This window comes from Rutidosis leptorrhynchoides, chromosome 4, assembly GCF_046630445.1.
Source record: "Rutidosis leptorrhynchoides isolate AG116_Rl617_1_P2 chromosome 4, CSIRO_AGI_Rlap_v1, whole genome shotgun sequence".
NCBI lineage: Eukaryota > Viridiplantae > Streptophyta > Magnoliopsida > Asterales > Asteraceae > Rutidosis > Rutidosis leptorrhynchoides.
This window is the reverse complement of record NC_092336.1, coordinates 300,482,778-300,509,852: the sequence shown is the minus strand read 5'-3', so window position 1 is coordinate 300,509,852 and position 27,075 is coordinate 300,482,778.

Here is a 27,075-nt window from a genome sequence, read left to right as displayed (position 1 = left end):
ATTTAATTTGTGTTTATATTTAAAAATTGTTATTATTTATATAGTTATATTAATATATCCATAATTGTTTAATTTTATATTTAAAAAAAATTGATAGTTTGCTATTTGTAAGTATTTATATAAATAATATTAGTAAGTTTGATATATATAGTTATGTGAAATTTTAATATAATTATAGTATACGTAATAAGTATATCTTATGTAAAAAATATTTATCTGCTTAAAAAGATAGTTTTTGAGATTAATAAAGATAATATTAATAATCATATTATTTAATAATAATACCTATTTTGATAATAATATTAGTAATAACAATAATAATAATAATTATAATTGTAACTAGGGTTATGATAACGATAATAATAGTTGGTAACTACTACTTATATTAGCTGTAATAACAATAATAACTAATATTCATAATACTTATTAATAATAATTCAGATACTTAATAATAATAATAATAATAATAATAATAATAATAATAATAATAATAATAATAATATCCTAATCCTAATACTAATAATGATAACTAATACTTATTTTAGTATTAATATTAATAATAATTATAATACATGTGATAATAATAATAACTAAAGATAATAATACAAATAATAATAATAAAAATAATAATTAATAATAATAATAATAACATAATAATTAAAATATTTGAAGAACTACCTTAATGAAATAAGCCTAAAAAAGAATTAAACACCCCTACCGGGTCTCGAACCCTTGATCTCACAAAAACCCAGAAACACCCAACACCAATCCGTCTATTGATTCTTTTCTGATTTAAAACTCCTTTTCAACTTTAAATATCAATTCTCTTTCTGTTTTTCTATTCCTCTTCTTCTTCGCATTGTAATCGACCAGAGGATACTTTACCCAGCTTAATCAATTCGTTTATTGGTTTCAGGATTTTTAAATGGATACAGAACCAATCCAAAGTGATTTAAATTAAATTAACTAAAAAAAATCCCATACAGCAGCCTGCTGTAGAACACACGACGGCCAAAAACAACTCATAAGGTGATTTTGAATTTAAAAACGTTTTAGCTCAAAATTCCTATACAAAAAAGGTTCTAAATCCTTATTATAATCTTCCTCAATCCTCAATTGCTTCAAAGACTCAAAATCTAATTCAAATTTTTCCAAGAACAATATGTTTGACTTTTAAAAATATAACTTTGACTCGATAATTCAAACTCGCTAGGATGATTTGAACTATGAAACATTGCAGATAGTTTTAGAAGAAGAATTCAAACACGATTGCATTTATAGATTTTGGAATTTAATTTGAAATTAAGCTATCATTAAAAAGCATGAAGAACAGAGGAGAACGAGACTTTTTTTTTTATAAAATTGTGATTTAATTCTTCCTGTAATGCAGTTTACAATAATTGTATTTGATAAGGGTAATGAGGAATTGAATAAATTTGTCAAAAAAAACCCAGTGTAATCGCTTGTTTTGTAGCCACAAGGTTGTCGTCACAGAATATTCCTCATGTACGAAATAAATAAATAAAAATAAAGATGATAACAATAGCTAACAGATTTTTGGATTCATTGTAGTGATTAGGTATTAATTTGTACGAATTTTTGGAATTCAATTACAGTATGATAGCAACTTGGAACTGAATTTGATTCTCTAAGTATGGATACGTATTTATCTATACCTATCTATGTATATACTGAATTTTTATAAATATATATCTGTATACATTTTTAAATATATACATACTGTATTTTATATATGTATAAGTGTATGTATCTGCTTATTCTGTATTAATAAATATATCCGCAAAATATTAATACTAATAATACGTATATAAATAATAATAATATTAAAATTAATAATAATGATGATATTAATAATTCTAATAATTCATAATTAGTAATTAAATAATTTAATAATAATACTAATTATATTAATAATAATTTTATTAATATAAATTAACAAATAAATAATACTATTATTGATAATAATAATTATTAATGATAGTGTTCATGATAATATTGGTAATGTAATTAATAAATACTAATACAAATATTAACAATACTAGAATACTAATAATATTAATAATAATATTAATATCTAAATATAAGACTAATATTAATTATAATGACGAACATTATAACTTTAATACTAGTTATAATAATGATGATATTAACAATAATAACAATAATTCAAATGTATCAAATTTCAGTATTATGACTTTAATAATATTAATAATAATAATATATTTGTTAATAATAGTATAATACCTATAATTAAACTTGTAATTACAATTCATTAATTATGTAATACTTAATAATTATATCATATGTTACATGGTAATATTTATTGAATATTTAATTACAAATTAATAATTATCGATAGTAATCATTTATATATATATATATATATATATATATATATATATATATATATATATATATATATATATATATATATACACACAATAATATCATATGTACCTTTATATAAATTCTTTTTAATTGTAACTTAATTATTCTATTTATTATTTTACATTTTTAATTCAAATTAACTAAAAGTATTTTATTAATTCAAAATATTATATATACACTTATATTCATATTTATATATATATATTGCATATCTGTTATACACAATTGTTCGTGAATCATCGGGAGTATTCAAAGGCCAAATGAATTCATGAAAATAGTTCAAAAATTTTGAGACGCAACATTACAGACTTTGCTTATCATGTCAGAAACATATAAAGATCAAGTTTAAATTTGGTTGGAAATTTTTGGGTCGTCACAGTACCTACCCGTTAGAGAAATTTCGTCCCGAAATTTGATTAGGATGGTCATGGCTGACAATAAGTATGTCTTCCATGACGAATATGAGTGGTTAAATAGAGTTTTATCATTATTGATTAATATAGATAAAACGATTCGATTACTTGAAGCGTACGAGTGAAGCTGTCACAAAAGAGTGAAATGAGAAAATAAAGTTTCGTCATATCTTTAAACGTAGATACGGTTGATTTCTGGAATTTAAGGGATTTAGAGACATTCTTCGAAACCTATATAAGATTCGGTCCTTCGGTGAATAAGGAAATTATGATCCGCTTTAATTGAGATCATCTGTTTTGATTGCTCTGTCGGTATTTTACTATAAATCTACCCCCTTCATTTCCTTACAACTCACACCTTCAATTCTTTCCCCCTCAACTCATACTTTAAAGCACTCATCAATATTCTCCATCCGGTTCTAATTCTTGATATACTCCTAACTTTCATATCCGCCATTCTTCTTTTCCATCTGCCTCCAGAAGAATCTATTCACTTCTATTATACTCTTGGTTTTATAGTATTTTTAGTCCTCCTGTGTCCTTACATTGCTATATGCATCGATATATACAGCTTGTAATTTTTGCGTTGTTGTTGAGTTTTATATATTCCCTTATATATCGATGTCACATCTTCTGTCTTCTATAATCATTGTCATCCATAGTTAATGCTCTCTCCTATTTGCTGCAATTTATACTCCCCTTTCTATTTTGGAGCTTCATTCTTTTGCTTTCTCTTCGCAAGTAATGGTCCAGAATTCATAGATATGAAATTCGAAATGAACATAGCTAACGTTCTAAGAGGAATTGTAATAGCACGATCATGAATGGTTAAATTACCAGAATTCAGGAGAAAGATAGAACTATCAGAAAATTATGTTCTTGATATGTTTATAGATTAGATAGAATGTAAGAGTCGTGTAACATGGCACATGATGACGTTATGGTCTGTGAATCATCACGTTTCATTAGAAACTCAGCATGACTTACAATATTATAATCACGTTGATCAAGTGTCATTATATTATATTAACTCATGCTTCAATTTCTAACACTACTTCAAAAAAATTCATACTTTAAACTCGAAGGTTTCAGAATTTAGAAACTAAATAGTTTCCTTTATGATGTAACACAGATAGCGCGAAGAGGTAAATAATTTCTGATAAGAATAGTTATGAAAATATTTTCAGAAATATCGAGGATATTTATAATGAAAGATATGATGATATCTTAGAATATCTAAGATCAGAGAATGATAAAGAATATTGTCCGCAAGGGTTTAGAGTAAGGAGCAATGTATTTGCTAAAGACTTCAGCAGATACTGAATCATTTGGATTCTTTGAAGGCAGGTTTTGTCTTTGTGATTTGTTCTCAACCTTCTTTATAATTTGCTCAATTCGTTTCCAGTTTTAACTTTTCTGAGCTTTGACAACACACTATTCTTTATCATCAAACTTTTGACAGTTATAGTTATTTATAGTTTCGGCTGCTTCATTCAGCTTTTTCAAAATTCAGTGTATTGATTCGTAAACTGGGTGCTTGTCAGAATTTCATATTTGAAGGTCAAAATTTCCAAGAGTTACACTTCATATGTATATATACAACTGTTAAAGTGAAAATGTTGCGAGATTAGAGATTGATGATTGATGATTCCCGATAGTTGGTATGGCAATTATTGCTACAGGATGTAGATGAATACATGATAGGGTTTCACTGAATACATAAAGTGATTTGTCGAAGAACCTTGTGCCAAAGATACTGAAGTTTCCGGTATGTTTACTGCTAATGTGGTGGGATATAAATTATTCTCCGGTAACAATAATGAAGGGGCAAACGTATATATCAAAGTTATAATAAGACTTATTCGAATGAAAGGTCGATGTTGTTTTGATGGAGTTGTGACATAATTGGCTAATTTCAAAAGGAATTGCAAAGTTATTTTCGGTAATAACAATGCCAAAGGAGCTAGCACAGATACGTGTTAAACGTTTACTCAGGTTTTGAGTGTTTTCAGGTGCATAACTATATGCATCAATCTTTTCTTCCGCAGATGAAGTGCGGTTGGTTCATCCTCTCAATTGAGGTGTTTTCAAGAATCATGAAAGGTTTGAACGAAGATTGTATACGTCAAGATACAAATGAGGTTAAGATGAAATCAAGTGGCAAACTTGAAGAATTATTTAGTTTCATATGTTATAATCAATATTTTAATTCATTTTAATTGTCCAATGTCATTAGTCCATAGTTAGGAGTCCACAATTAGTAGTTCAACAATTCATACATAGTTTAATATATAATATTTGAATTAATTAATACGTGTCGTGACCCGTTATATACATATCTCAGACTCGATCACAACTCAAAGTATATATATTATTTAAGAATCAACCTCAACCCTGTATAGCGAACTCGACCATTACAGCATATAGAGTGTCTATGGTTATTCCAAATAATATATATAGATGACGTCAATATGATATGTTAAAACATTGTATATGTGTCCCGATATTTAAAGTGCATAAAATAAATAACAGAAATTAAATGACGATAAATAAAATTGCGAGAATTAAAATTGCGATAAATAAATTGCGATAAATAAATGTAATAAGGAATTAACAGTTAGCTAGGAATAGTTAGCTAGGATTTTGTTAGCGTGGATTCTTAATAGAATTTCTCATAGTTAATTCGTTTGTTTCTAACAAATTTTATTTTGTCCAATGTTTTCTTCATTATGCCACTTGTTGGATTCGGATAGGTCAAAATCCAAATATGAAATTGAATGAAAATGGTTATTCTGTGGTTGTAAGTAGGATAGTAAATGACTGCTGAATCAGATTCGAAGAATGTACAGTGTAACTTATTAATGTGAAATCTAAATATTCCTCGGGTATTACCTACCCGTTAAAATATTTTCACCATTAACAGTTTGTACAAAAGAATATTTTTAATTACAATCTTTATGAAAACATATATACATATATATTTTCTTCAGATGTAATCATGGATTTAACGAGTCAATATGATATTAAACTCATTTGATTTACCGTTAGAACAAGAATATATAATCTCTAAAACATTAAAGATTACATAATTGCTATGTCGAATGAAGATAAATGATGTAGAACGATGATTATGTTTGAGGTATAGATTGTGGTGTTGAGGCGTGTAATGCGGTTGTTGTTGTTGGTGGTGGTACTGGTATTGATGTTGGTGGTACTGTTGGTGCCGGTGATGTTGCTGAAGCTGGTATGTTTTGCACCATATTTTCCAAGGCTACAACTCGGGCGCGAAGCTCGTTGACTTCTTACTCCGGAATAATTGTCGGTAGGAACGAGCGAATGAATAAGGTTTAGAATCTGAGTTGTGATATAGTCGTGGCGAGATACTCTGGAAATGAGAGAGAAAATGGTGTTTTGAACAGGTTCGCCGGTAAGTGCTTCAGGTTCTTCGCCAAAAGGTGAATTTGGTTGGTGGGAGGGATCGCCTCCTTCGCGTCTCCATTGATTAAGTCGACTACGAACCTATCCCCAATTCATCCAGAATTGATGATGGCTGATTGGTTGATTCATTCCGGTGATGCTGTTTTCGGAGCTTAGGTGAACATCTATGTCGGAATAGCTGTCGAATTCCGAAGAACTTGAACTAGTGGCGAGTTCCATTTCGTACTGTTAGATAAAGGGTTTTCGATATAAAAATGATTTTCAGATATCGGATGATATTCTCATTACATAGAATACCTAAATATAGTACAGAAGATCCCGTAGATTACGGAGAAATTTACGTAATATGACAAGCAAAGTTTACATTAACAGATACACTAGGATATCAGATACGCTAAGATATGAATTTTGTCTATACACTATTAATGCAATCAATGCAGTAAGATGTGTCTAGACTAGGAATGATAAGCAGGTAATTTCCTAAAGATGATAAGTAGATGATTTTCGAAACGAAATGATAAGCAAAACTTTTGACATGCAGACACGGTCGAAGTCTAGACTCACTAATGCATCTAAACAACTATCAGTTAGACACACTAATGCAAGACCTGGTTCGCTAAGACCACCTCTTTGATACCAACTGAAAGGACCTGTTCATATACATTATAAATGATTCACAATAGTTGATTACATCGCAAGGTATTTGACCTCTATATGATACATTTTACAAACATTGCATTCATTTTTAAAAGACAAACTTTCATTACATCGAAAGTTGACACGCATGCGTACCATTTCATAATATCCAACTATAAATGACCTAATCTGTCATTTACTTAATAATCTTTATTGAACTCAATGACTTGATTGCAACGTCTTTTGAAATATGCCATGAATGACTCCAAGTAATATCTTTAAAATGAGCAAATGCACAACGGAAGATTTCTTTCAAACCTGAGAATAAACATGCTTTCAAGTGTCAACCAAAAGGTTGGTGAGTTCATTAGTTTATCATAACCAATCATTTCCATTATTTTAATAGACCACAACATTAACATTTTCATTTCCATTTCTCATAAACATCATCTCATATCAGGCATTTTGCAAACTGCATAGAGATAAAAATCATTCATATGGTGAACACCTGGTAACCGACATTAACTAGATGCATATAGAATATCCCAAAACAGAATCCTCTCGTCTGTATAACAATAAGTCGAAGTACTAAAGCATCCGTACCTCGGATGGGGTTTGTTAGGCCCATAGATCTATCTTTAGGATTCGCGTCAATTAGGGGTACTGTTCCCTAATTCTTAGGCTACCAAGCTAAAAGGGGTGATATTCGATTTCGATAATCCAACCATAGAATGTAGTTTTAAGTACTTGTGTCTATTTTGTCAAACATTTATAAAATCAACGCATGTATTCTCACTCCCCAAAATATATATTGCAAAAGCATTTAAAAAGGAAGCAAAATCGTATTTTGTAGTAAAAATACATATGACGACATTAAACAATGCAGGGTTGGTCTTGGATTCACTAACCTGTATCATTGGTATGTATATATTAAAACGTATAATCGTAATCGAACAAATTTATTATATCTTAATTTATATATTATATATTTAATTTGTGTTTATATTTAAAAATGGATATTATTTATATAGTTATATTAATATATCCATACTTGTTTAATGTTATATTTAAAAAAATCGATAGTTTGCTATTTGTAAGTATTTATATAAATAATATTAGTAAGTTTGATGTATATAGTTATGTGAAATTTTAATATAATTATAGTATACGTAATAAGTATATCTTATGTACAAAATATATATCTGCTTAAAAAGGTAGTTTTGAGATTAATAAAGATAATATTAATAATCATATTATTTAATAATAATACATATTTTGATAATAATATTAGTAATAACAATAATAATAATAATTATAATTGTAAATAATAATAGTTGGTAACTACTACTTATATTAGCGGTAATAACAATAATAACTAATATTCATAATACGTATTAATAATAATTCAGATACTTAATAATAATAATAATAATAATATCCTAATCATAATAATGATAACTAATACTTATTTTAGCATTAATATTAATAATAATTATAATACATGTGATAACAATAATAACTAAAGATAATAATAGAAATAACAATAATAAGAATAATAATTAATAATAATAATAATAACATAATAATTAAAATATTTGAAGAACTACCTTAATGAAATAAGCCTAAAAAAGAATTAAACACCCTTGCCGGGTCTCGAACCCTTGATCTCTCGAAAACCCGAAAACACCCAACACCAATCCGTCTATTGATTCTTTTCTAATTTAAAACTCCTTTTCAACTTTAAATATCAATTCTCTTTCTGTTTTTCTATTCCTCTTCTTCTTCGCATTGTAATCGACCAGAGGATACTTTACCCAGCTTAATCAATTCGTTTATTGGTTTCAAGATTTTTAAATGGATACAGAACTAATCCAAAGTGATTTAAATTAAATTCACTAAAAAAATCCCATACAGCAGCCTGATGTAGAACACACGACGGCCAAGAATAACTCATATGGTGATTTCGAATTTAAAAACGTTTTAGCTCATAATTCTTATACTAAAAAGGTTCTAAATCCTTATTATAATCTTCCTCAATCCTCAATTGCTTCAAAGACTCAAAATCTAATTCAAATTTTGCCAAGAACAATATGTTTAACTTTTAAAAATATAACTTTGACTCGATAATTCGAACTCGCTAGGATGATTTGAATTATGAAACTTTGCAGATAGTTTTAGAAGAAGAATTCAAACACGATTGTATTTATAGATTTTGGAATTTCATTTGAAATTAAGCTATCATTAAAAAGCATGAAGAACAGACGAGAACGAGACTTTTTTTATAAAATTTTGATTTAATTCTTCCTGTAATGCAGTTTACAATAATTGTATTTGATAAGGGTAATGAGGAATTGAATAAATTTGTCAAAAAAAACAACAGTGTAATCGCTTGTTTTGTAGCCACAAGGTTGTCGACACAGATTATTCCTCATGTACGAAATAAAAAAAATAAAGATGATAACAATAGCTAACACATTTTTGGATTCATTGTAGTGATTAGCTATTGATTTGTACGAATTTTTGGAATTCAATTACAGTATGATAGCAACTTGGAACTGAATTTGATTCTCTAAGTATGGATACGTATTTATCCATACCTATCTATGTATATACTGAATTTTTATAAATATATATCTGTATACATTTTTAAATATATACATAATGTATTTTATACATGTATAAGTGTATGTATCTGCTTATTCTGTATTAATAAATATATACGCGAAATATTAATACTAATAATAAGTATATAAATAATAATAATATTAAAATTAATAATAATGATGATGATATTAATAATTCTAATAATTCATAATTAGTACTCCCTCCGTCTCATTCCAATAGTCCACAGACAAAAAATACGCAGTTTTAGGAAATCCCACTAACTTCATTTCTCCACCAATGAAATATCTTCTCTCTCTAGATCCACCAATGAAATATCTTCTTTCCTTTCTATTTATGGAAGTGGACTATTAATTTGGGACAGCCCAAAATGAAATACTGAACTATTGGAATGAGACGGAGGTAGTAATTAAATAATTTAATAATAATACTAATTATATTAATAATTATTTTATTAATATAAATTAAAAAATAAATAATACTATTATTGATAATAATAATTATTAATCATAATGTTCATGATAATATTGGTAATGTTATTAATAAATACTAATACAAATATTAACAATACTAGAACTTATAATATTAATAATAATAATAATATCTAAATATAAGACTAATATTAATTATAATGACGAACATTATAACTTTAATACTAGTTATAATAATGATGATATTAACAATAATAATAATAATTCAAATGTATCAATTTCAGTTTTATGACTTTAATAATATTAATAATAATAATATTAATGTTAATAATAGTATAATTCCTATAATTAAACTTGTAATTACAATTCATTAATTATGTAATACTTAATAATTATATCATATGTTACATGGTAATATTTATAGAATATTTAATTACAAATTAATAATTATCGGTAGTAATCATTTATATATATATATATATATATATATATATATATATATATATATATATATATATATATATATATATATATATATAGACAATAATATCATATGTACCTTTATATATATTCTTTTTAATATTAACTTAATTATTCTATTTATTATTTTAAATTTTTAATTCTAATTAACTAAAAGTATTTTATTAATTCAAAATATTATATATACACTTATATTCATATATATATATATATATATATATATATATATATATATATATATATATATATATATTGCATATCTGTTATACACAATTATTCGTGAATCGTCGGGAGTATTCAAAGGCCAAATGAATTCATGAAAACAGTTCAAAAATTTTGAGACGCAACATTACAGACTTTGCTTATCATGTCAAAAACATATAAAGATCAAGTTTAAATTTGGTCAGAAATTTACGGGTCATCACAGAGATTTGAGTCTTGACCAAGCCTATGACGAAGAATGTGAGCATGACTGGCTAAGAGTGATTTCATTTCTTAGAACTATAGGACAGCCTAAACACTTTAGTGAAATGAGTGACCTAAGTGAGATAGCCTCAGTTATGTAACCTTGATGAAACATGACTAGGAACTTCGAAATCAACAGATTTAACTCACACAATGGCGGAATTAGTGAATCAAACCCTCTAGTGAATATGAAATGCTTTTTGGGATTAATTAAGTCAAACCACAACAATGGATGTGTGATTAGATTAACACCTAGAGCTATTATTCACCTCTTGAGTGATTTGAGTTGAGAGAGAATCGGACAGGCTACCAGATCTGAGTGATGTGTGTGTAAAATGAGAGGCTTAACCTAAAATGAAGAACATAACACTTATATACCCCTGCTGTTGACTCAACCGCACGAGCCAACCCTCACTCGTACGAGTGGGCTGTCTCAGCCGTACGGGTGATCACTCACTCGTGTATGTTTACACAAATTAGGTTTGTGACTCAACTCAGCACACTCGTGCGTATAAGCTTGTCAATCGTACGAGTGAGGCTTCACTCGTATGCCTGACTGAGTCTAATAAGGTCAAACATCCTTATCGCGTTCCTGCAGTACCTGTAACCACATATAAATACAGATATGATAATAACGAGCGATCATGGTAGCCCAAAAACTGAAGTACTAATCACAAACGTAGGATAGATGTCTAGGGACTTACAGAAAATGCATCAACAACTCCCCCTAGGACCTAGAACATCGATTACAATAAAGTAAACGTTTGTGAAATAAATAAAAGTCCAAAAGTAACATTAGTTTAACATCAAATCCATATCCAGATTCTCTCTCTCACATAAAAACATCAAAAACAAAATACAAACAAGCAACACAGTATCTGACAGGATTCAGTTAGCCTGAGCTTAGTTTGAACTTTGAGCATCACTTTCTCTGTTGAGGTGGGCATGGTAGACATCGATCACACGTTTATATCTCATAGCTTCCTCCTTTTTATCATCCCTGAACGTAATATGATGGCGGTGAAGTGTCTCCACATCAAATCTCGTCAAGTTTCTCAGCCACATAGGATCCAGAATCCTCACATTGTTAAACTGTATGCTTCCATCATCTTTCTCAATTGCAGTCAGGATCACTGCTTCCTCCGACAATTCATCATAGAACCACCATCTGAAGTTTTTACATATATCCTTGGGTAAGGGCATCAAAGGAGATTGTTTCATGTACTTAGCTGGATGGAACTTAACAACTCGAACAGGTCCACCTTTTGAATTAAACTTTGTTGGGTGCATGGAGAACTTGGCGGCTGCTGACTTAAAGATATCCCATTTACCTATTTTGTACTCATATATGAGTTTTCTCTGAAACAATCTGGACAGGTTACTATCCTCAGCGTTCAACATCTTCAGCTTCGTAAGTTGCATGATCTCAAAGTAAGGTAGAGTTTTCAAGTGACTTGGTCTTGCCATATAATCAACTCCTCCTTCCCTCTTAATCGAAAAACAATTTATCTCCTTGAAGTATCCCCAGCTCAGAATTTTACCATTGGAATACTTCTTTGTTCTCTTTCCCTTTTCATAGAAACTGACAACCATTGGCTTGAGTTCTAGCTTATTTATCTGATCAGGGTTAACAACGTTTTGTTTCCACCAACTCTGACGATTCTCGTCTTCTTCAACGTTTCTTTTCACCTTAACCCTATCACGTTCAAACCACTTCTTAATCTTATTCCATCCCTCGGCTTTAGCTTGCACGGCTCGGAGTTTCTTCCTCTTTAGTTCTTTCTCATTTCTTTCTTTCTCAACGAGTAGTTTCTCATGTCGGATTCTCTTATTCCTTTCCATCAAAACATCAACTTCTTTGATTTGCTCCTTGTATACCTTCCTCATCTTTTCGAATTCAACCAACCTCTTCGTTTTCACCTCACTACTCAAATTGAAAAAGTCACTTAAAGTATTGAGTGACGGATTCGAGTAGGGCTCGAGCGAAGGTATAACAATGTCAACTTCTTCTTCTTCTTCTTCTTCATTCTCAGATTCTGTCACCAGTTCATCCTCAGATTTAACAATCACATCCTCTTTCACATTACTTTTACCGACATAATCTTCACTCTTTTCATCCGCAAACAAATTATCAAAATCATGTGTCGTGTAACCTTCTTCATGAACTTTCATTTAATGAGATGCATATGTGATAACCTTATTACGTTGCATTAAAACACATTCAAATCCTTTATGTGATGCATCACTGTAGACCACAAAATCTTCAGTTCACTCGGGTAGGGATAACATTGGTGCACTAATGAGTTTCTTCTTTAGAGTTTCAAATGACTCATCTTCTTCAGATCCCCACTCAAACTTGGCTTTCTTCTGTGTCAACCTAGTTAATGGTTTTGCTATTCTTGAGAAATCTTGTATGAACCTCTTGTAATAGCCAGCCAATCCTAAAAAACTTCGAATTTCTGAAGGTGTTCTTGGTGGTTGCCATTTCATTACCGCTTCAACCTTTACCGGATCTACTTGGATTCCTCATTCATTCACAACGTGACCCAAAAATTGTACTTCCCGACTCCAAAACTCACATTTTGAAAACTTGGCATAAAGTTGTTCTTTCCTTAAAAAGTTCTAATATAACTCTTAAATGTCGCTCATGATCCTCTCGAGTCTTTGAATAAACAAGTATGTCATCACTTAATACAATGACAAACTTGTCTAGATACGGCTTACATACTCTAATCATTTGATCCATGAACGCCGCAGGTGCATTTGTTAATCCAAATGGCATTATGATAACTCATAAATTATACATGTTTTTGAATACATTTTAAGGAGTTATTTTGGTATTTTAAAGACATTTTGATACTAAAACACACTAAAATGGGTAAACGGGAAAAAGGTATTTCTAATGATTGTATCAAAGTTATGTATCAAACATGATCAAAAATAAAGAAAATTGCAGAACGGCTAAATGAAGCCGCCGGCATGGGTATTATGAAGCAGCCGGCTTGGAGTTAAGTATGTCAGAATGTTCCAGAATCTTCGTAAAATTGAAAGAACTTGTTGATCAAGCAAAAGGCAAAGGAAGCCGCCGGCTTCATCCTGAAGTCGCCGGCCTAATTAACACGATTCCTTAACTTGTAGACCAAGTTCAAGTAAAAATGGAAACAAAATAAAAAAGATTTCGCGGATCTCTGAAGCCGTCGGCCTTCCCTGAAGCCGCCGGCTTAATTATGACGGTTAAAGATTTGAGCTTGCGGATTAAGTTAAACTTGAAAAAGGAGTTACCGACCCAAGGCAAGCCACCGGCTTCCCACGGAAGCCTCCGACTTGGCCACCGTCTCAGAATATAATAAATACAGGCCTCTGGTCTCAGTTTTCATATGTATTAGTTTTCAGAATTCAATAATTCTGGTTAGGTCATTTTTTTAGGGTTTCCTCTAAACCCTTAGGTTCTAAACCATTAGGTTAGATTTATTCATTGTAATCAAGACTCAAGTTTTTAATCCAAGTTCTTTTACAACTACCTTCTTTTTAAGGTATGATCCTATCTGTATTTTATTGTTTTACTTATTTTATTACTATAATCGTTTCTGTTCGTCTCCATCTATGAACTAAACGTTCATAGTCGTTACTTGGGCGAAAACTGAACTTCATCTGGGAATCAGATGAAGCTACCGCCCTCATCTTCCAAGCCGCCGACTTGGTTGGAAGGAAGCCGCCGGCTTCGTGCTCAATCCGTACAGTTTCTGGTTCTTTTACAAATCTGTATGTTCATGTTTCTGTGATGATTATTTAAACTATTTATGTCTGCCATGATTTAATAACTTGTTTGCCATGCTTAATTATTAAATATTATGAATCTAGGATTAACTAGTCATTTATTCTATGATCTTATATTCGATTCATATCACTTGTTTAGATCTAGTCCATCAAATAAAGTGTTTGGATTGCATGCAACATAGGTAAACATCATTGGTAGTTATACAACTAGTTGAACTTGAATCACACTTATATATATATATATATATATATATATATATATATATATATATATATATATATATATATATATATATATATATATATATATATATATATATATAAAATATAATTAATTATTGTTAGGCTTAATCGAAGAACCTTTATTTATGTGTGTTTAATTGTCAATTGCATGAGAACTTTATTAAGATTAATTTTCAGCTAGTAACTTGAGTTGATCTGATTAAGTTTATTAGCTTATATAATTTGTCAATCTAATTGAATGTTTCCTTGGATCCACATCAGGTTTAGGTAATATTTTTCATGTGATTATTTGAATGCCATGTATGAAGACATTAGCTATGAACATCACTTAATTAATGTATGCTTTAGGTCCTACCTTATGAATGATATGAGACATTTAGCTTAACCTTTTAGGGATAATGATTGGTCTATGATTGTTATCTTGCTATTTGTTAATATAAGTTATGAAATAATTAATATATTTTCCTTATGATTCACACGTCCTTGTAATCACTTCTCTTTTATGATTGTTAATTTTAAATCTTTATTTCTTGCTTTATATTTTGTTATTTTGTTTATATTAAATCATCTCTTTCCTAAGAGATAAGAATCAACAACCTAAAAGCACATAAAAATCTATCTTTAGTTCTTTAATAAGAGCTAAGCTATATAATAGAACAACTCTTATCCGCATCCACGCTCTCTTAGGACGATAACCTAAAATACTACATCTGACAGAGTTTTGTTGCTCGTTAGGGTGTTAAAAGTATATTAAATAAAGGTTATATAAATTTAAAAGTTTGAAAGGCAAATTAAGCACTGCACACTTTTGCACATCAACTTTTTGGCGCCGCTGTCGGGGAGCGCAGTAAATACGGAAATTAGATATACTTTGGTTATTGATATTTCTTGAAAATGGGTGATGACTGTCTTCCTTTAGGGGAGAGTTGTTGGGGTCCCAATTTAAAGGCTCCTGCTCGAACCTAGACGCTGACGGGTCACTTAAGTATTGAAAGATTCAATAGGTCGTGTATGTTTGATTATTCGTTGTTAAGTGATAAAAGTTGTTATTTAATTTATTTATAAGCTATTTAAATTTTATTACTTAAATTTTTTTTATTTAGTTATTATTTAATTACTTAAATTATTTTCTCATTCAAATCTTAATTACTCCTATAATTAAAATCTCCATTTTAAAATCTAAATCTAAAATCTTATTTAAAAATATGGAACAACCAATAAAGAGAAAAGAAGAGAGAATCTTTATGGAAATGTTTAGTACAGAAAATAAGGATGAATATACAGCTGATCCATTTTCACCATAACAAATACAATCGATGTTAGAATGGAATGAATACATGAGACGAATAAAAGAAAAGGAAGAAAATGCTCAAACTCAACATGAGATAACTATCGAACAATATCTTTCCAATGCGTATTTTTGGACTAATGATGAGGAAGAGTTGGTTAATGAGGAGTTCAAACCAGTAAAAGAAGAGGTAGAGGAGATCGGGGTTAGTGTTAGAAACATGTCGATAGAAGAAATGGGATTTGCCCGTGTTTTTATGGACCTTTTCAATGTTGAACAAATCCAGACATAAAACATTCATGTACCTCATCTAATACACAATTACCTACCGTTTCATACCTAGAACAATTAAGTAAGACAGAATCTATTTCAATACCACAACCTACCATTCCACCACCTATGTTAGTAGACCCGGATAGTAGGTTTAGCGATGAAATTTTAGATGAAGAATCACCGGGTATAGATTGGGATACTTCAGATACAGAGGACGATGATGAGTTTCATCCGATCAAATGGGATTCTTTTAATGATAAAGATGATTCTTATCTTAATTTTGAGGTGGAAATGTTGCTAGAAAACACTAGGTTAGTGGAAACTGCTCCAATTTTAAGGTTAGATTCTTCTTTTGAGGAAGACTTAAAGGAATTAGTAAATGTGGACACGGGGGATTTCATACCTATAAGTACTAAGGATGAAGATCTAGATGCCGAGTTTTGTAGTGACCCGAACTTTTCCATGTTTATATATATTAAATGAAATTGATATTTACATGATTAAGTGTTTCCAACATGTTAAGCAATCAAACTTGTTAAGACTTGATTAATTGAAATAGGTTTAATATAGACAATTGACCACCCAAGTTGACCGGTGATTCATGAACGTTAAAAGTTGTAAAAACTATATGATGACATATATATGTTTATATATATACTTAACATGATATTATGATAAGTAAGTATCTCATTAGGTATTTTCACAATGAGTTATATACATAAAATTGAGTTTATTGGATTAAGAAACTCGAAACGATATATATAACGATTATCGTTATAACAACGTCTTACTAAATACATATGAATCATATTAAGATATTGATACACTATGTTTAATCATGATAAATGATAAGTAAACATGTCATTAAGTGTATTAACAATGAACTACATATGTAAAAATAAGACTACTAACTTAATGATTTCGAAACGAGACATATATGTAACGATTATCGTTGTAACAACATTTAACTGTATATATATCATACTAAGATATATTAATATATCATAATATCATGATAATGTAATAATTTAATATCTCATTAGATATAATAAACATTGGGTTAACAACATTTAACATGATCGTTAACTTAAAGGTTTCAAATCAACATTTACATGTAACGACTAACGATGACTTAACGACTCAGTTAAAATGTATATACATGTAGTGTTTTAATATGTATTCATACACTTATGAAAGACTTCAATACACTTATCAAAATACTTCTACTTAACAAAAATGCTTACAATTACATACTCGTCCAGTTTCATCAACAATTCTACTCGTATGCACCCGTATTCGTACTCGTACAATACACAACTTTTAGATGTATGTACTATTGGTATATACACTCCAATGATCAGCTCTTAGCAGGCCATGTGAGTCACCTAACACATGTGGAACCATCATTTGGCAACTAGCATGAAATATCTCATAAAATTACAAAAATATTAGTAATCATTCATGACTTATTTACATGTAAACAAAATTACACATCCTTTATATCTAATCCATATACCAACGACCAAAAACACCTACAAACACTTTCATTCTTCAATTTTCTTCATCTAATTGATCTCTCTCAAGTTCTATCTTCAAGTTCTAAGTGTTCTTCATAAATTCTATAAGTTCTAGTTTCATAAAATCAAGAATACTTTCAAGTTTGCTAGCTTACTTCCAATCTTGTAAAGTGATCATCTAACCTCAAGAAATATTTCTTATTTACAGTAAGATATCTTTCTAATACAAGGTAATACTCATATTCAAAGTTTGATTCAATTTCTATAACTATAACAATCTTATTTCGAGTGGAAATCTTACTTGAACTTGTTTTCGTGTCATGATTCTGCTTCAAGAACTTTCAAGCCATCCAAGGATCCTTTGAAGCTAGATCTATTTTTCTCATTTCCATTAGGTTTATCCATAAAACCTGAGGTAGTAATGATGTTCATAACATCATTCGATTCATATATATATAAAACTACCTTATTCGAATGTTTAAACTTGAAATCACTAGAACATAGTTTAGTTAATTCTAAACTTGTTCGCAAGCAAAAGTTAATCCTTCTAACTTGACTTTTAAAATCAACTAAACACATGTTATATATCTATATAATATGCTAACTTAATGATTTAAAACCTGGAAACACGAAAAACACCGTAAAACCGGATATACGACGTCGTAGTAACACCACGGGCTGTTTTGGGTTTGATAATTAAAAACTATGATAAACTTTGATTTAAAAGTTGTTCTTCTGGGAAAATGATTTTTCTTATGAACATGAAACTATATCCAAAATTCATGGTTAAACTCAAAGTGGAAGTATGTTTTTCAAAATGGTCATCAAGACGTCGTTCTTTCGACTGAAATGACTACCTCTTACAAAAACGACTTGTAACTTATTTTTCCGACTATAAAACTATACTTTTTCTGTTTAGATTCATAAAATAGAGTTCAATATGAAACCATAGCAATTTTATTCACTAAAAACGGATTTAAAACGAAGAAGTTATGGGTAAAACAAGATTGGATATTTTTGCTTGTTATAGCTACGTGAAAATTGGTAACAAATTTATATTAATCATATCCTAGCTAACTTATATTGTATTATACATGTATTCTAATATATTATGTAATATTGGGATACCATAGACACGTATGCATATGTTTTGACATATCATATCGACCCATGTATATATATTATTTGGAACAACCATAGACTCTCTATATGCAGTAATGTTGGAGTTAGTTATACAGGGTTGAGGTTGATTCCAAAAATATGTATACTTTGAGTTATGATCTAACCTGAGACGTGTATACACTGGGTCGTGGATTGATTCAAGATAATATATATCAATTTATTTCTGTACATCTAACTGTGGACAACTAGTTGTAGGTTACTAACGAGGACAGCTGACTTAATAAACTTAAAACATCAAAATGTATTAAAAGTGTTGTAAATATATTTTGAACATACTTTGATATATATGTACATATTTTTATAGGTTCGTGAATCGACCAGTGGCCAAGTCTTACTTCCCGATGAAGTAAAAATCTGTGAAAGTGAGTTATAGTCCCACTTTTAAAATCTAATATTTTGGGATGAGAATACATGCAGTTTTATAAATGTTTTACGAAATAGACACAAGTAAATGAAACTACATTATATGGGTGAATGATCGAAGCCGAATATGCCCCTTTTACTTGGTAACCTAAGAATTAGTAAACCGATCTACTAATTGACACGAATCCTAAAGATAGATCTATTGGGCCTAACGAACCCCATCCAAAGTATCGGATGCTTTAGTACTTCGAATTCATTTTTATCATGTCCGAAGGATTTCCCAGAATGATAGGGGATATTCTTATATGCATCTTGTTAATGTCGGTTACCAGGTGTTCACCATATGAATGATTTTTATCTCTATGTATGGGATGTATATTGAAATATGAAATCTTGTGGTCTATTATTATGATTTGATAATATATAGGTTAAACCTATAACTCACCAACATTTTTGTTGACGTTTTAAGCATGTTTATTCTCAGGTGATTATTAAGAGCTTCCGTTGTTGCATACTAAAATAAGGACAAGATTTGGAGTCCATGCTTGTACGATATTATGTAAAAAAGCTGCATTCAAGAAACTTATTTTTGATGTAATATATTCTTATTGTAAACCATTATGTAATGGTCGTGTGTAAAAGGTATATTTTGGAATATAATTATTTGATAATCTACGTAATTATTTTTAAACCTTTATAGATAAAATAAAGGTTATGGTGGTTTTAAAAATGAATGCAGTCTTTGAAAAACGTCTCATATAGAGGTCAAAACCTCGCGACAAAATCAATTAATATGGAACATTTATAATCAATATGAACAGGACATTTCAGTTGGTATCCGAGCGTTGGTCTTAGAGAATCAGAAATTGGCATTAGTGTTTCTTATCGAGTTTGTTAGGATACATTAGTGAGTCTGGACTTCGACTGTGTTTTCTTCAAAAACGATTGTTTAACACTTTTGTTGGAAACTATATATTATTAACATGTAAATATTATGTGATATATTAACCTCTTAATGTGTTTGATATTTTGTGATAGATGTCTACCACTAGTACAAATCCTATCAATTCACATAATAATAATGGAGAGTCGAATATACTTTGGGAAGATTCACAAATTCCCGAAGAGGAACCGGAAGAAGAGGAACCGGAAGAGGAGGAACCAGAAGAAGAAGAGGTTCCGGAGGAAGAAATATTGATACCTATAGTAAATCGATTAAATAAAAGAAAATCCTCAACCAACGGACCAAAGTTAATAATGGTCAATGGTGTTTCCACCGAGGAAGCAAAATATTGAGAAGATTACCAATTTTCCGATGAATCGGATCCCGAGGAGGATTCCGATGATGTTATAGAAATTACCTCGACCCAATTTAATAAAGCGAAAGAAAATAATAAGGGAAAAGGTATAAAAATAGAGAAACCCGATTTCAACCCCGATGAACTTTATATGTATCGGCAACATCCGTATTTCCTAAAATGTAACAATGACCCGGGAACCTCTAAACCACCAGATTTTTCTAAACTATTGTGGAAAACGACAGCTCGTATTAGAGGAACACTATATATTCCTAGAAAATTAGGAAAACGAACCAAGTCCGAAGAAGAAGAAACCAGTGATTCAGATTAGAGGGTTATAATCATGTTGTGTATTATATGTATTGTAGTGTGCTTGTACTTTTATGTTCTATGTAAAAATTGCTTGTATTATTTGTTAATTATCTTTTATGAATCTAATCCTTGTCTATTTTACAGTATAAAAACAAAATGGACGTTAAGGGTAGACAACCGAATATTTTAGAAGACCTACCGGAGGATATGATTGAGGAAATCTTGTCTAGAGTCGGTCAGAATTCATCAGAACATTTAGTTATGGCTAAATTAACTTGTCAAACATTTGAAAGACTTTCCAGAAATGCCTTAGTTTATAAAAGGCTTTCCTTTGATAGGTGGGGTAAATCACATTGGGGAGACCGTATGTTACGCCGTGTTTTCTTTAAAGCGTTAAATGCAGGAACCCAAATGCAATTTTACGCTACGGGTTAAGAACCTATTTTGACTCAACATATCCCAACATAGGATTTCGTGAATTAGAAAGAGCTTCTAACATGCAACATAAAGAAGCATGTTATGCTTACAGGTTAGTGATGTTCGCTTCTTACCAAAGTGAGAAAAAGAACATCGGATTGCAGCTTTTAAATAAGACCTTCTCACAAGTGACGGATTCAGTAGTTGGGGTGAGAAACAAGGTTTTTAGATTATTACGGGGCTGTTGGACATTACAAAACCCTCGTCCTTTTGACGACATTACAACATGATGCCTAGCCAATGGTCATAACGGTTATTTTCCACAAGACCAAGGATGGAAAGTTGTCTTAGTAAAACCAGAATACATGACTTGTTTCTGGACTTATGAATTACGTGTCTTTATTTCCTTTGTTGAACAACTTGTGTATTAACTAGATTTATCTTCAAAACTGTCCTGTATCATAGTGTACTATATTTTATGTTATATGTAATATAACGAAGTTGTAAGTTTGAAGAATATTTGTATGTGATATATTATTATAATCAGTTTTTCATATGGAATTGTAGTAGTTGAATTGTATATTAGCTACTAAGTATGAACTTAACGTGTAGGTAGTACCCGAATTTAAACTTATAAAACGCTAATATGAAGAAAAAGCTTTTATAAATGAGTTCATATTATGCTACAAAATACTATTGACTACTCTTAATATTCTGTATGATTAACTCGATTCAGTTGGCTATTTTGAAGGAAATGGCACCGACTACTCGACACTCCATGAATATGAGCGAAGAGGAATTTTGTACCTTTCTTGCTGCAAACATAGCCGCAGTACAGGCTGCGCTACATACCAACAATAACTCTGAATCTAGCAAAGCAGCTAACGGCACAAGAAATCGTGTAGGATGCTCCTACAAAGAATTCACTGCCTGCAAACCTTTGGAATTTGATGGAACCAAAGGACCAATTGGATTGAAACAGTGGACCGAGAAAGTCGAATCGATGTTTGCCATAAGTAAGTGTACTGAAGAGGACAAAGTTAAGTACGCTACGCATACCATCACAGGTACTGCGTTAATGTGGTGGAACACATATCTTGAACAGGTAGGACAAAATGCTGCTTACGCACTACCGTGATCGGCATTCAAGCAATTAATGAACGAGCAGTACCGTCTTAGAAACGAAGTCAATAAACTCAAGGCAGAACTTAGAGAGTTACGAACACAAGGGTTCGGCGTTACCACATATGTGTAGTGACCCGAACTTTTCCATGTTTATATATAATAATTGAGATTGATATTTACATGATTAAATGTTTCCAACATGTTAAGCAATCAAACTTGTTAAGACTTGATTAATTGAAATATGTTTCATATAGACAATTGACCACCCAAGTTTACCGGTGATTCACGAACGTTAAAACTTGTAAAAACTATATGATGACATATATATGGATATATATATAGTTAACATGATACTATGATAAGTAAACATATCATTAAGTATATTAACAATGAACTACATATGTAAAAACAAGACTACTAACTTAATGATTTTTAAACGAGACATATATGTAACGATTATCGTTGTAAAGACATTTAATGGATATATATCATATTAAGAGATATTCATACATGATAATATCATGATAATATAATAATTTAAAATCTCATTTGATGTTATAAACATTGGGTTAACAACATTTAACAAGATCGTTAACCTAAAGGTTTCAAAACAACACTTACATGTAACGACTAACGATGACTTAACGACTCAGTTAAAATGTATATACATGTAGTGTTTTAATATGTATTTATACAATTTTGAAAGAATTCAATACACTTATCAAAATACTTCTACTTAACAAAAATGCTTACAATTACATCCTCGTTCAGTTTCATCAACAATTCTACTCGTATGCACCCGTATTCGTACTCGTACAAAACACAGCTTTTAGATGTATGTACTATTGGTATATACACTCCAATGATCAGCTCTTAGCAGCCCATGTGAGTCACCTAACACATGTGGGAACCATCATTTGGCAACTAGCATGAAATATCTCATAAAATTACAAAAATATGAGTAATCATTCATGACTTATTTACATGAAAACAAAATTACTTATCCTTTATATCTAATCCATACACCAATGACCAAAAACAATTACAAACACTTTAATTCTTCAATTTTCTTCATCTAATTGATCTCTCTCAAGTTCTATCTTCAAGTTCTAAGTGTTCTTCATAAATTCTACAAGTTCTAGTTACATAAAATCAAGAATACTTTCAAGTTTGCTAGCTCACTTCCAATCTTGTAAGGTGATCATCCAACCTCAAGAAATCTTTGTTTCTTACAGTAGGTTATCATTATAATACAAGGTAATAATCATATTCAAACTTTGGTTCAATTTCTATAACTATAACAATCTTATTTCAAGTGATGATCTTACTTGAACTTGTTTTCGTGTCATGATTCTGCTTCAAGAACTTCGAGCCATCCAAAGATCCGTTGAAGCTAGATCTATTTTTCTCTTTTCTAGTAGGTTTATCCAAGGAACTTAAGGTAGTAATGATGTTCATAACATCATTCGATTCATACATACAAAGCTATCTTATTCGAAGGTTTAAACTTGTAATCACTAGAACATAGTTTAGTTAATTCTAAACTTGTTCGCAAACAAAAGTTAATCCTTCTAACTTGACTTTTAAAATCAACTAAACACATGTTCTATATCTATATGATATGCTAACTTAATGATTTAAAACCTGGAAACACGAAAAACACCGTAAAACCGGATTTACGCCGTCGTAGTAACACCGCGGGCTGTTTTGGGTTAGTTAATTAAAAATTATGATAAACTTTGATTTAAAAGATGTTATTCTGAGAAAATGATTTTTATTATGAACATGAAACTATATCCAAAAATTATGGTTAAACTCAAAGTGGAAGTATGTTTTCTAAAATGGTCATCTAGACGTCGTTCTTTCGACTGAAATGACTACCTTTACAAAAACGACTTGTAACATATTTTTCCGACTATAAACCTATACTTTTTCAATTTAGATTCATAAAACAGAGTTCAATATGAAACCATAGCAATTTGATTCACTCAAAACGGATTTAAAATGAAGAACTTATGGATAAAACAAGATTGGATAATTTTTCTAATTTTAGCTACGTGAAAATTGGTAACAAATCTATTCCAACCATAACTTAATCAACTTGTATTGTATATTATGTAATCTTGAGATACCATAGACACGTATACAATGTTTCGACCTATCATGTCGACACATCTATATATATTTCGGAACAACCATAGACACTCTATATGTGAATGTTGGAGTTAGCTATACAGGGTTGAGGTTGATTCCAAAATATATATAGTTTGAGTTGTGATCAATACTGAGATACATATACACTGGGTCGTGGATTGATTCAAGATAATATTTATCGATTTATTTCTGTACATCTAACTGTGGACAACTAGTTGTAGGTTACTAACGAGGACAGCTGACTTAATAAACTTAAAACATCAAAATATATTAAAAGTGTTGTAAATATATTTTGAACATACTTTGATATATGTATATATTGTTATAGGTTCATGAATCAACCAGTGGCCAAGTCTTACTTCCCGACGAAGTAAAAATCTGTGAAAGTGAGTTATAGTCCCACTTTTAAAATCTAATATTTTTGGGATGAGAATACATGCAGGTTTTATAAATGACTTACAAAATAGACACAAGTACGTGAAACTACATTCTATGGTTGAATTATCGAAATCGAATATGCCCCTTTTTATTAAGTCTGTTAATCTAAGAATTAGGGAACAGACACCCTAATTGACGCGAATCCTAAAGATAGATCTATTGGGCCTAACGAACCCCATCCAAAGTACTGGATGCTTTAGTACTTCGAAATTTATATCATATCCGAAGGGTGTCCCGGAATGATGAGGATATTCTTATATATGCATCTTGTTAATGTCAGTTACCAGGTGTTCACCATATGAATAATTTTTATCTCTATGTATGGGATGTGTATTGAAATATGAAATCTTGTGGTCTATTATTATGATTTGATATATATATAGGTTAAACCTATAACTCACCAACATTTTTTGTTGACGTTTTAAGCATGTTTATTCTCAGGTGATTATTAAGAGCTTCCGCTGTCGCATACTTAAATAAGGACGAGATTTGGAGTCCATGCTTGTATGATATTGTGTAAAAACTGCATTCAAGAAACTTATTTTGTTGTAACATATTTGTATTGTAAACCATTATGTAATGGTTGTGTGTAAACAGGATATTTTAGATTATCATTATTTGATAATCTACGTAAAGCTTTTTAAACCTTTATTGATGAAATAAAGGTTATGGTTTGTTTTAAAATGAATGCAGTCTTTGAAAAACGTCTCATATAGAGGTCAAAACCTCGCAACGAAATCAATTAATATGGAACGTTTTTAATCAATAAGAACGGGACATTTTAATATGAACGACGATTCACAGATTTGTGCCTATTGTGTCCGGGAGCATTCGAAGATGATGAAGAGAAGATCGGCGCGCTTGTAAAAGGTTACCAGTAAGGATTCAAGAAGATGTGAGTTCACACGAGCCTGCTTCTATACAGAAGGCAAGTCGAATGGCTCATAAACTCATAAATCAGATTGAGGGAAGAATTAAAGAGCAGGCGGCCGAAGAAGCCAACACGAAACAACTCAAGAGGAAGTAGGAGGAAAATGGTGACAAGAGTCACCAGTACAACAACAACAACAACAACAATTACAACCACAATCGCAACAACTACCCCAACAACCGCAACAACAATCGCAACAATAACTGCAATCCTAACAATAACTACAACAAACATCCCAACAACAACAACAACTACAATAACCGTTTCAACAACAATAACAACCCCAACAACAACCTCAATAACAACAACGGCAACAAAAACCAAAAATAGCCATGTCATAGGTGTGAAGAAAATCATCAGGGGTTTTGCACGACATTTTGCAACAGGTGTAAAAGAAATGGTGATAGCGCGACAAAGTGTGAGGTCTAAGGACCAAAGTTTAACAGAACTAAAGGAACAAATAATATCGGAACAAGTAATGCCGAAACGAATAGTGTTGGAGCAAGTAATACCAACGTTGTTTGTTATAAATGTGGAAAACCGGGCCACATTATTAGAAATTTCCCGAATCAGGGGAATACTAATGGGCAGGGCCGTGGAAGAGTTTTCAATATTAATGCGGCAGAAGCACAGGAAGGCCCGGAGCTTGTTACGGGTACGTTTCTTATTGACGATAAATCTGCTTATGTTTTATTTGACTCAGGTACGGATAGAAGCTATATGAGTAGAGAATTTTGTGCTAAATTAAGTTGCCCATTGACGCCTTTGGATAATAAATTTTTACTCGAATTAGCAAATGGTAAATTAATTTCAGCAGATAATATATGTCGGGATAGAGAAATTAAACTGGGTGATGAAACGTT